Raw genomic sequence first — 12,539 nt, forward strand, 5'->3', positions numbered from 1 at the left:
CAGAGAGAAGGGGAGACACAGAATCCGAAGCAGGCTCCAGGCTTGGAGCTGACAACACAGAGCTGGATGTGGGGCTCAAACTCACAAACCATGAGATCATGACCTGAGCCTAAGTTGGATGCTCAACTGACTGAGCCACCCAGACGCCCCTAAGAATTGATTTAAAATCAGCCCTATAACTGATACTAAGTGAAAAAATAAGTTGATCTCAGAAATGTTCTCACTTCTTCCAACCAAAAATGTAAAATGTAAAAGATGTTTACAAACTTAATAATCATGAGTAACCCTGACATAATATAAAGGGCTTTGGGCTTTGGAGGATCTTTTAGAAACATACCTGACACCAACTTTGGGGTTCAAGGAGGACACTGGTGAGGATAGAGGACATGCAGCATGAGAAAGATGTCCCTTAGAGCCGCTTCACCTTTCTGGCCTACCTCGGGAACATTTCTCATATGGATAAATAATATTCAGAAAAATAGATTCAAAAGCCATTTATCAAACATTTAAAAGAGTTGAGTCAGTACCCAATAATTATTGGCACATGATAGACTCTCAATAAATAAATAAATGAGCTCTGATATGTGTTTCAGGCAAAATACCACCCTCTGGAAATGTTAACATGAGAGCAAATGCTGGCATGGGCATGATAAGGAACAGCCAGCAAGGAATATAAAAATAGTTCAGATGTAAATGGATAAAACCATCCCTAGGGCCATGGAAGAGCAAAATATTTTGTGAAATTCAGAACAGACAAAGCAATTCAGCTCACTTGGGCAAAGCTGATGACTTATTGGTTCTCAGGCCAACTGGCCTGCCTTCTGTAACTCTATGGATGTTGACTGGTGAGTGTTGGATGCATACATTTCCACAGTGTGTTTTTTGTTCCAGTCTCAGCAGAGACTCAAGCCCTTTTTTGTATGAACACTTCTGATTTTCAATATACAGGCTCCTACTTAGTTAACAAATAAGTACTATTCACAGGAAACACACAAACACCAATTCATTAATATGGTATTTGTTCTTTTCTGTTGTTCTGTGCTAATTTATTTGGAGGGCAATATTTAAGATGAAGTAAAAGACAATGAAAGATACAGTGAACTCCCAACTTAAGTAATAGAATCACCATCCAATTGAAATTCCATTTTTTTTTTTTTGAAGTTTTATACCTTTACTTGGCAATCAACCATTAGTTCTCATCCACATTAACGGTCTGTAAATTTTCAAAAGTGGTGACAGGTACATAGGTAACTAACATACAGAGCTTGTTTGACGACTCTTCATCCTCATTACATTTTCAGGACAACCGCACATAGATATGGTATGGAATATTCCTTATTTCTTTGGCCCAGACAGCTTTGTTGAAGCTGGTGTCCATGTGCATGTCTGGAGTTCCCATCTCCTTCATGGCAAATTTCTGGATCCCTTTAAGTGCCCAAGGGGCATGCTTCTTGAAACCACTCCACAGATGCACTTGTCAATGTTGATGTGTATTCTCTGGTCACTACCTCGTTGATAGCAGAACAGCCCTTCTTCTCTCCACCCTTCTATGTGGGACCCAAGTTGGAAAGTGAAATTCCATCTCTGATTACAGACCCCTCATTCCTCACTTGAGTTATCAGCAATCCTGAATTTGGGGATTATTATTTCTATATCTTCTTTAAGCTTTTAAAGCATTTATAATTATACCTTATAAAGTCTATACAATATTGTTTGTATATTTTAGCCTAAGTATAACTGGTATCGTACTTTATTTTTCTGAAAATTGGTTTTTACTCAATGATATATTTTTGAGATTCATCCCTGTTGATGCATGTACTGCCTGTATAGTATTCCACTGTAAGAGTATACAGAACTTATTCATTCTTTGAAGTTGTTTCAAAAAAATTTTTTGTTATTATAAACAATGGTTTTCTATAGTACATAGTTAACAAGAAGAATATACTATAACTGTTACTGCAACTACTACTAATGATAATAAGAGCTAACTTTTTTTTTTTAACGTTTTATTTATTTTTGAGACAGAGAGAGACAGAGCATGAACAGGGGAGGGTCAGAGAGAGGGAGACATAGAATCTGAAACAGGCTCCAGGCTCTGAGCTGTCAGCACAGAGCCCGACGCGGGCTCGAACTCACGGACCACGAGATCGTGACCTGAGCTGAAGTCGGACGCTTAACCGACTGAGCCACCCAGGCGCCCCAATAAGAGCTAACTTTTATTAGTCTGTTTGTTTTACTAATTTAGTGACTTAATTAATTCAATTAGCTTTACTAGTTTGTTTTACTAAGTTAATCTAAGAATTCTGTTAAGTAGATACATTATTAACTCCATTTTGCCAATAAGGAAAACATTGGAGGGGTATTATTGAGTTTAGAATATAAATTTTCTAGCTTATAAAATATTACCCAATTATAAAATTTATATTCCCATCAGGCATATATAAAAATTTCTGTTGCTTCACAGTCTCATCAAAACTTGGTGCCATCAGATTTAAAATTTGTTTTCAAATATGTACATAGAGATTGCCAATGTAAAGAGTGCATTCATTGACTATTTGAAATAGAGAGATCAGCAGAATAAAGGGAAGTGTATTTCAGGAACAGAAGTTAGGATCTGAAAACTCAGTAGAAATACCCTAACAGAAGACTACTAATTGGTAGTCTCACACACACACACACACACACACACACACACACACACACGCACCCAAGCAATAGAGCCATACACATGCTAATTCTTCTTTTACCCAGTAATAATTTCCTGTCAAAGACCATAGGGAGATATCTGAATTAGAGATCAGAGAATGGAAAATTCCTTTATCTCTCACTCTTAATTCTTCCCTACTTTTAATATTATGACTTTTCAATAAATGTTGTGTCCCTAAGCACCTCTGCTTTCTCCTTTCGTTATGAATTATTCATATAACACAGAACAAATCAATAACACTCCTTTTAACCTAAAGTTATCACTTTTCACCAGCAATCATTCATTTTCTTTTGTCTCCTCTAGGAGAAAGAAAAGTTTATTAGGTATGCTTGATCAATGTGAAAACACACTCAAACTAGAAACACAAGAAGATTAAAAGTCTTCAGTCCAAATCAGACCAAGGCCCCCTCCAAAAACAAAAAAACTCCAAAACACCCTTATAACTAACTAAACAATGGAAGACACCAATTTTCACTAGATCATTACTATTAAACCTTTAAACCCAGAGGGATTTTAAAGCGATACCGGGGCATCTAGGTGGCTCAGAGGGTTAAGTGTCTGTCTTCAGCTCAGGTCATGATCTTGGTTCAAGAGTTTGAGCCCTGTGTGGGGCTCTGTGCCGACAGCTCAGAGCCTGGGGTCTGCTTCGAATTTTGTTTCCTTCTCTTTCTGCCTCTCCCCCCACCTCTCTCTCTCAAAAATAAATAAACATTAAAAAAAAAAATTAAAGTGATACCAGCTGGATAATCCGCACAAGGTGGGAAATGGGCTTCTCATCAAGCTATTACAGATTCCTAGCTCATTAAAGGGCTTTCTGTGTTGAGTGGATTGCAGAAATGTGGGCATTTCTGTAAGGGAGCTATGAAAACATGCTTGACTGGATGAAAAGGTAGCCTTCTTTTACTAAAAACAAATTCAGTTCATAAAAAGTTAAGAGGTTCTAACAATAAAATTAATTATATTTTAGTTACACATCCAATGTTTTTATGGCAAACTCCTTTCTCTACAGAGAAAATTCAAGGTACTGTCACCTCCATAAAACACTACACCTAATTCTCAAAAGAAGAATTGCAGAACTCTGAAAATCCTAGGTCCCTATTAAATTTAAGAATTTTTACTAGCTATGAACCATGTCCTCTGATCTTGCAACCCCAGCAAAAACATCAACAGTAACCAAAATATTTCTCTTCTTTTGTCTTAGTCCCATACATTTTGAAACAAACTGACTTCTTAACTAACCTGGATTCTCCAGTGGAAAATACTGAGATAAATCAATTGTCTCTTCTTGGCATTCCAGTTCCAAAAAGAAGCCCGAAGAGATGTTTGGTGTCACTGTTACTGACAAAATCCCTGAAGCTCAGGGATAGAAAGAATGTCTTATCCTTCCCACTTCCCTGAAGCAAAGTAAACCTGTTTCATGGTATACTGTGGGCTCTTGAAAATATTTTTGAGCTATTTAGCTATTGTAAACCAGTCTTTATTCTTGCATGAAACCACTTGAAGGTAGATGGAATCTTCCATAATTAAAAGAGAGAGAGAGAGAGAGAGAGAGAGAGAGAGAGAGAGAGAGAGAACTTGACCATTTCTCTCCATCTGATCCTTGATCAACCCAGATTATATCTATTCTCCATTACAAAACTTAAGTCTGATACCTCCTGAATTACCCAAGACTTAGAAGGAACTCATGATTCTAAGAACAACCAGAAACTTCTACATAACATTCTGACTAACAATTTTTGAACTCTTTCCTTGGGAGACACTGTCTTTTGGAATGCTTTAGCAAGAGTTGAAGATAGAGGAAATATGCTGTTATGTAAAAATGCATAAACCCTGGGACAGATATCTGGAGGAATCATCAAAGCATACCATCTTTTAAAAGTGTCTGTGAGAGGTGGGGAATGTCCAGGAAATACCAGTGTAGGGAAGGACTATGGAGTGGCAAAAAGAAGGGAGAGAGAACAAGGAGGAGAAGGAACAATAAGAAAGGCAGAAAAAACACCTCTTGCATTTTATCTCATAAAGTCACAGTTCTCTCTGATAAATGATTATGGTAAGAAATCTGATAATTTACCTTAAGGAAACATACAATTTTTCTTTCTTGAACACAATTCAGGTTTATTTCTTTGGGAACACGCTAAACTCCAGATTATTCAGAATATCAGTAAGGGAAATACTGTCCCAAAAATACTAAATAAATATTTACTTTTAGAAATTGAACTGTCTGGGCATGCACATATACACACAAACGTTGCAGGATTTTTTCCCCTCAATATCCAGGATTCATTGTCTCACCACTTTGAAGAATGAAGAGGTGGACACAAAATGAGCAGCAGGCAAAAGCTTATTAGAATATAAGATCAGAAAGAAAGAATAGTATGGAAGCTCTCTTTATTGACAGAGGGCACTCAAAAGTGAATGTCCTAGATTATAGGCAAGAGTCTTTGTTTTACAAGGTTCTGGTCAGCCCCTCCCCTTCCCTTCCCTTCCCTTTCCTTCCTTCTCAGGTTCTACCCTTAACTGGATAGGTGACTCTAGGTATTAGGTTGTTCATGCCTGATTGGCTTGTTGCATTGTGTGAAGAATCAGACTATGGTCATACTGTCCTTGTGTAACATAAGTTTTATGGTTTACTTCTTAGAGTTAAGTATTTTGATTGTCAAATTCCTGAGTGGGAGTAGGTTATGTCTGTTACATTCTTAAGAAGAACCTTACCCCAGAGGGGATTTACTGTGATCAGACACTCCCAGCATTGTTTCAAAGTATGTGTTTTTCCCCCCAGGGACCTCAGGTCCTAACCTTTCCCTCTCTGCCTATTTTATCCTATCTTTCCCTACCATACAAATACCCATCTACCAGAATAAACCAGGACTCCTTCCTCCTCAGCTTTCTTCTGTATTGCCACTGGCTATGGGACATGGTGGTTGTAAAGACAAGATGCTAGATCTCAGGGACAACAGAAATGAGATAATACATCCACGTTATCAAGACCCACAATAGGGAATGAACATTATTGGTCATACTTTTAGTGAAGTTTTCCCCAGAAACATACCCTGAGTCCAGAATTTATGGGCATTTAGTTCATTGGGGTGATAAAAGTAACACAGGGGACTGGAGTAGGAAAGGAAACAGGGAGGAAACATCGCCAAAGAAGAATGTGTTGTCAAACCAGTTGTCCCCAAGGTGACTCAGGAAGTACGGGACTAGTACAGTTCACAATGCCTTAGACCTGACCCATCTGAGGGGAGAGGAAGCTGGAAGTGTACCCATCAAGTCCTATAAGTCATTGATTGAAGCTAATGGCATGAGTGTTGATGGTATCAACTTAGGTCCTTGGGCTCTCTAAACAAGAAATTGCATAGAGGTCAAGTAAGAGTTCCAGGCGAGGCTTTTATTAGGGCTTATGCCAGAGCACAAGGGAGACAACACAAAGGGAAAGCGTCCTTCAGGCTAGCTCCCTGAAAAAATTTTTAAAGGGGCTAAGGTAGGAAAAGAGACACATCCAAGTAGGTTGGGGTAAGGAGATACTGGAGGTTGAATGCCCAAACACAGTGGACAGAATATGGTGTTACATACATTGAATGTGTCATTAGCATGTTAAATCTCCACCCACATATGATTTTTAGCATTATAGTGAGTGGGAAAGTCAGTACTGGGGTCTACCTTGGTGCAGGCTGGTTTGGTCCTCTCTTCATAGTTGAGTGTCTCCATTCAGTGAGGGTCTTCCCTTTGCATATTCCTACCCAAAGGCTATAGCTATCCTGGAAGATCTACCCAAGGGACATTATTATTATCTAGGAATCCTGGATTTCCTAGATAGGTGGAGGGGACCAGAGTCCTGTCCCTGCTCTCTCTTATTCCCCTCTGACAGATTTGACCCTCCTTATTTCTAAAGAGAAAGGGCTGAAGGTCTCATCTTCTGAAGCTACTTCCTGCTGAGAGGGAGGCCTTGGAGATGTAAAAATCTCTCACCAGAACATTGAACATGAATGGACCACTGCCCAAAGAGGCCAGGAGAAGGAGGAATCTGAGCTCCCCTCACAGGGTAGTTTGTTTCATGGTGGACCACAGAGGAATAGATGGGGGCAGGGAGAGAGGGGGGCACAAGCTTAGCAGGGTGAAGAGGAGCTAAACCATCTTTATAAAAGGGGACTGCAGTTAGGTGTATTATTGCATCTGGGGGACAGGAGTACTTCATCCAATGGCCCCTCCATCTAGTTCTAAGTCCTCTTTTATTCCCTGATGGCTATCCAAGGCAGATGAAGTCTGATAGGTGAACCTGTAGGAAGGGGTTGTTCTTCCTTTTCAGTGCATACAGTAGGAGTTAGTTTGATGGCCTGAGGAGAGTAGAGATGAATCCACACACCAGTGAGTCTGATTGGGGGTACATGAAGACCTTGAAGAGGAAAATTATATAGGATAAATAGAGGGGGAGCTTCCCATATTGGTAAGGCAGGTATCCATACTGGAAATACCAACCAGTTGTCTCATGTTTTGGGAGGGGCACATGATATCAGTCCAACCTCTTGGGAGGAAAGAGGGCCTGGGCATTGAGTGCAGTCATGTGGCCAATGATCCAATCAATCATACTTGCATAATGAAATCCCAGTAAAATATCCTGACACCCAAACCTCAATTGAGCTTCCTTAGTTGGTGATTATACATTAATGTGCCAGGAGGGGGACATGTCCAAAAGACATGCAAATTTCACTTTGGGGACCATCCCAGACATCACCCTGTGCATCTCTCCATCTGATTGCTCCTCACTTGTATTCTTTATTTTAATTATTTATAAGTACAGCCTTTCTTGAATCTGTGAGATCTTCTAGCAAACTATCAAGCCTTAAGGAACAATGGGAACTCCTGAATTTATAGCCAGTTGGTCAGAAGTGCAGGCAAATGGAACTCCCAAGCTTGGGGCTGGCATCTGAAGTGAGAGCAGTCTTGTAGAGGTGTTTGCCATTGACTTGTGATATCTAACCAACTCCAGATAGACTCAGAATTGCACAGTACAACTCAAGAAGTTACACAATTCATTTAAGGTCCTTTCAGTGCTGAGTGGGGGCAGACTCCAACATAGGTTCTCCTTGCTCTAATTACAATTGATTTCCACAACGCCTTGCTGAGTTTTAGCACCTCAGGAAGGTTCAGGCTAGGATCAGGGAATATTGTAGTTAAAGCTGACTTACGACCTCTGAGAATATAAATTATGTGCCGTTTCTAAAAATAAAAAATAACAATAAAAATATACAAAGTCTATTGTAACAAATAAGTCTATACATGCATATATAATAGTGCCAAACCTATTCTTAAACTGCTATAGCCTGAAATTTAGCCCAGAAACTGAGACTGGATTATTTATCAAGGCATCTTGAGTTTTTTCCTGATGGGGTCTCTGCCATCATGTTTCGGGAGTTTTCCAGGTTCACTGGTTTTTGTTCACTTTCCGTAGCAAAAGTGCATGAAGTAAAGTCACACTTTTGTTCACACTAATCACAAATGTGCATAAAAAATTAAGCATTTTTTAATTTCTTTATGATTGACTTCATGATTTCCCCAACCTGCTGGGGTGTGTGTGTGTGTGTGTAAGTGTGTGTGTGCACGCCCGCGCGCGCAGTATTTTATTTTGTGAGGTAGAGTGTAGATGACTTGTATAGATTTTTTTAAGTTATCTTTTCTTGAAGTATGATATACATACAGAAATTGATGTGAGGACGCGAGTAAACGGTCACGAAGGAATTCTTGAGACGTTTTTTGTGCAAAAAGATGCTTTTATTACAGCATGGGGACCGGGCCCGGGGGCAGAAAGAGCTGCACTTTTGCTTTATGATGGTGGTGATTATACACTTAGTGCTCAAGGAGGAGGAGATGTAAGGGAGTATTAGATCATAAATGTTTTCTTCGACTTTCTACTTGTAAAACTACTTTTGTAAGCTTTCTCTGGTGCTTATCCTTCAGCTCGATATTAACCAGGAAGCTGTACAGGCAGTCATGAGACGCTTTAAGAATGTAACAGCCAGCACCTATTTGATCCTTATCGGAACTATGCAGGCTATAGGGCAGCATTCTGGGCTAAAGATGAACACTTTTCTGTTTCTATCCCTCATCACAAATCACAAATGAATTTTCAAGATTATTGCATTGTGCGAAGGGTGAGGAGACCCTGTATTTCATTCAAGGGCTCAGTATTATTTTTTCTCTTTAACTATCGTTATAATAATTCTAATCCTAATTTCTGTTTTCCCCCGCTGCCCCTCTCTTTCCCTCCTTTGAAAAAAAAAAAAAACTGCCTCAGGAAGAGAAGTGTCATTTACCCAGAAATATACAATTGAAAGGCATACTCAGATATTTCAAAATATTAATCCCAAGAGATGCAAAGGTTAATTTTGGCATATTTCTCCCAATATGCCTACATGTAAGCAGAACCACACTTGATAACTAATGAGCTCTAACTCATCAGTTGCAGAAGGATTGGGTCAAGTCACCCTGAAAACAAAAGCGAAACAGAAGTGGCTTGGCATTTATAGTGTTTGATAGTTTGCAAGATGCTTTTTAATAGTTACCTTACTTTAACCTCAGAAGACCTTGTGGTCTATGTTTTACTATCTTAATTTTGAGGCCTGGAGCAATTCAACTGGTTCCCCCCCCCCCCAACATACAGCCATAATTTAAGAAAAAAACCCAGCATATTTTAAGCATGACTTTCCTGTGGTTTTAAAGGTAAAAATGAAATTTGTATTTGGGGCAAACTTCTTCAGTTTTTAGAAGAGACATTTTTAGCACATCCCCTCAGTCATTCAAATGGTTATCAAACACAAGCCAGTATCAGTGTCCTGGAAAAACACTACACAGGTGAAGTTAAGCTAAATGCAGATTGTACCCCCTGGGAACTAAGCACCCCATTTAGAGACATAAAGAGTCACTATCTTCACAGTAGAGTGCTCCCCTTACAGGTTATGATTATGTGAACTGATGTTTTGTTTTCTGGACAGGAGTCAGCAGTCTTGCATTCTGGAATATCTTGAAAACTTGGACTCTTGAAGTAGGCAGACAGGAAGGGCCCCAGAGAAGAAGCAAGTTGCTGAATTCTAGAAAAAGGGATCTGACATTTTATTTTGTTTCCCCTTTCTGCATTGTAACTCCCTTAGATTATCTTTAAATATTGAATTGAAAAAGCCATGTGTTAATTGTTCTTTGGAGAATTATTGTTTGTTCATATTCTCTGGCAGAGTGGACCAGAGAGAATAACTACAAGGGGGAAAAGGGGTTCACAGCCCTACAGGAGCAGAAAGAGGGAGGAGGTGAACGTTTGTATGCAACAGGAGGTGCCCAGGGCACAAGTGGGCCTGAGGAACATTCTGGTACTCTCCAGGGTTCTCAGAATCCCTGCTGTCACCCAGAGGGGACTCCAACTTGGGATCATTGCACAGTAAAGGAGAGAGAGAGCCTCCCACAATATACCTAGGGAAACCAGGTAACTACAATTAGCAAAAGTGACTGAGATGCATGTTCAAGTTCCCTGTCCACCATTCTTGCCATAGGGGCCAAGGGCAGGTTGTCCCAAAATGTGTCATTTTGGCATATTGGTTATTTTAATTTTTTTTTAATGTTTACTTATTTTTGAGAGAGAGAGAGAGACAGAGTCAGAGACAGAGACAGAGACACAGTGTGAGCAGGGGAGGGGCAGAGAGAGAAGGAGATGCAGAATCTGAAGCAGGCTCCAGGCTCTGATCTATCAGCACAGAACCAGACGTGGGGCTCAAACTCATGAACCACAAGATCATGACCTGAGCAGAAGTCGGACACTTAACTGAGACACCCCTAAATAAAAGTTATTGAAGAGACGGCCTGTGCAAGAACGCCCAGACCCTCCTCTGTCCCCCTGAAAGCAGGAAATAAATCTCCCATGTGGAAGGTAGCCTCCCTGGACCAGGACCAGGAGGTAGAGAGACATCCTTATCACCAGAGATGGGAGATTCAGGGCTGAGAAAGCTGTATAAACAGCCCTTGTGACTTTTTACTAATTCACTATCACAGCCCAAATTCTGTTTAGAATTCCTTACTAACTGAAGCTCCCAAAGTTAAGATTTCTTTGACCTGTCAATTCCTCACAGATTTATTGTCTCTCTATTTAAAAAGTATAAAATCTCTCTGCCTTGGTCATTTCTGGAGGTCTCCATTTTATTGTTGGGACTTCACGCACACATAACAAAATTTGGAATTTTTTTCCTCCCATTAATCTGTGTAAATCCAATTTAATTCTCATTCTAACTGGAAGACCTTTCAGGGGAGAGGAAGACTCTTTCCCTCCCTTCATTACCCACTATCACACAGGGAAAAGGACAATTTTTAAAATATCAGAGTTGATATTTCATTTTACTACCAAAAAAATCAGGTAAATACTATGAATATGTCTAAACTCAGATGCCAGCTCTGTCCGTACAACCCCAAACAGACCACCTAATCCATCTGGTAGTGAGATATTTCATCTGTAAAATAGAGATCTCCATATACCTAGTAGGTGTTTTATATGGATTAAATAAGGTAATTTAGAAAAAGTACTTAGCCTGGGATCTGGTTGCCTGACTGTGATATTGTGATTTATAATAAATATGTATTTCATCTTTATCCCAGATGTTTCTGGCACAAATATCCTAAAACCCTTAGAATCTCCTGAATAAAGGTGTCTTAGTATTCATAACAAACCCCTTTCAGCCACACCTGAGATTATGTCAATGCAGTGGCTTTTGGAAAGCATCTCAGGATGGGGCTGGTTGCCAGGGAACCAATCTTGTGATAAGAAGGTTGGAACTTTCAGTCCCACCCCCTGATTTCCAGGGACGGAACAGGGGCTGGAGATTGAGTTCAAGTGTCAATGGCCAATGATTTAATCGATCTTGTCCATGTAATGAGACCTATAGAAAAATCCAAAAGGTTGGGGTTCTGGGAGATTCCTTCCCAGTTCACAAACACATGGAGAATTGGGGGAGAGTGGCATGCTCAGAGAGGGCATGGAAGCCCCCACCCTTACCCCATACCTTGCCCTAAGTGTCCCTTCATCTGGCTACTAGTTTGTATCCTTTAATACCCTTTGTATTAAGAAAGGGTGCTGGATTTTGTCAAAGGCCTTTTCTGCATCGATTGACAGGATCATATGGTTCTTCTCTTTTTTTTTGTTAATGTGATGTATCACGTTGATTGATTTGCGAATGTTGAACCAGCCCTGCATCCCAGGAATGAATCCCACTTGATCATGGTGAATAATTCTTTTTATATGCTGTTGAATTCGATTTGCTAGTATCTTATTAAGAATTTTTGCATCCATATTCATCAGGGATATTGGCCTGTAGGTCTCTTTTTTTACTGGGTCTCTGTCTGGTTTAGGAATCAAAGTAATACTGGCTTCATAGAATGAGTCTGGAAGTTTTCCTTCCCTTTCTATTTCTTGGAATAGCTTGAGAAGGATAGGTATTATCTCTGCTTTAAATGTCTGGTAGAACTCCCCTGGGAAGCCATCTGGTCCTGGACTCTTATTTGTTGGGAGATTTTTGATAACCGATTCAATTTCTTCGCTGGTTATGGGTCTGTTCAAGCTTTCTATTTCCTCCTGATTGAGTTTTGGAAGAGTGTGGGTGTTTAGAAATTTGTCCATTTCTTCCAGGTTGTCCAATTTGCTGGCGTATAATTTTTCATAGTATTCCCTGATAATTGTTTGTATCTCTGAGGGATTGGTTGTAATCATTCCATTTTCATTCATGATTTTATCTATTTGGGTCATCTCCCTTTTCTTTTTGAGAAGCCTGGCTAGAGGTTTGTCAATTTTGTTTATTTTTTC

General features: G+C 39.7%; 1 pseudogene; it reads right to left on the bottom strand.

Moving 5' to 3' along the window:
* Positions 1-1,159: 1,159 nt before the first annotated feature.
* On the bottom strand, positions 1,160-5,623 carry LOC122215209 (annotated as a pseudogene).
* Between the last annotated feature and the right edge of the window lie 6,916 nt (positions 5,624-12,539).

Source organism: Panthera leo, chromosome A3 (assembly GCF_018350215.1).
Source record: "Panthera leo isolate Ple1 chromosome A3, P.leo_Ple1_pat1.1, whole genome shotgun sequence".
NCBI lineage: Eukaryota > Metazoa > Chordata > Mammalia > Carnivora > Felidae > Panthera > Panthera leo.